Source organism: Mandrillus leucophaeus, unplaced genomic scaffold (genome assembly GCF_000951045.1).
Source record: "Mandrillus leucophaeus isolate KB7577 unplaced genomic scaffold, Mleu.le_1.0 Scaffold110, whole genome shotgun sequence".
In the NCBI taxonomy this organism is placed as follows: domain Eukaryota; kingdom Metazoa; phylum Chordata; class Mammalia; order Primates; family Cercopithecidae; genus Mandrillus; species Mandrillus leucophaeus.
This window is the reverse complement of record NW_012099210.1, coordinates 5,416,826-5,417,325: the sequence shown is the minus strand read 5'-3', so window position 1 is coordinate 5,417,325 and position 500 is coordinate 5,416,826.

The window sequence follows — 500 nt, the reverse complement described above, 5'->3', positions numbered from 1 at the left end:
TAGGATCGCAACCCCTGCTTTTTTGTTTGTTTTGTTTTCCATTTTCTTGATAGAGCTTCCTCCAGCCCTTTATTTTGAGCCTATATGTGTCTCTGCACGTGAGATGGGTCTCCTGAATACAGCAGACTGATGGGTCTTGACTCTTTATCCAGTTTGCCAGTCTGTGTCTTTTACTTGGAGCATTTACCCCATTTACATTTAAGGTTAAGATTATTATGTGTGAATTTGATCCTGTCTTTATGATGTTAGCTGGTTATTTTGCTCATTAGTTGATGCAGTTTCTTCCTAGCGTCGATGGTCTTTAGAATTTGGCATGTTTTTGCAGTGGCTGGTACTGATTGTTCCTTTCCATGTTTAGTGCTTCCTTCAGGAACTTTTGTAAGGCAGGTCTATTGGTGACAAAATCTCTCAGCATTTGCTTGTCTGTAAAGGATTTTATTTCTTCTTCACTTATGAAGCTTAGTTTGGCTGGATATGAAATTCTGGGTTGAAAATTCTTT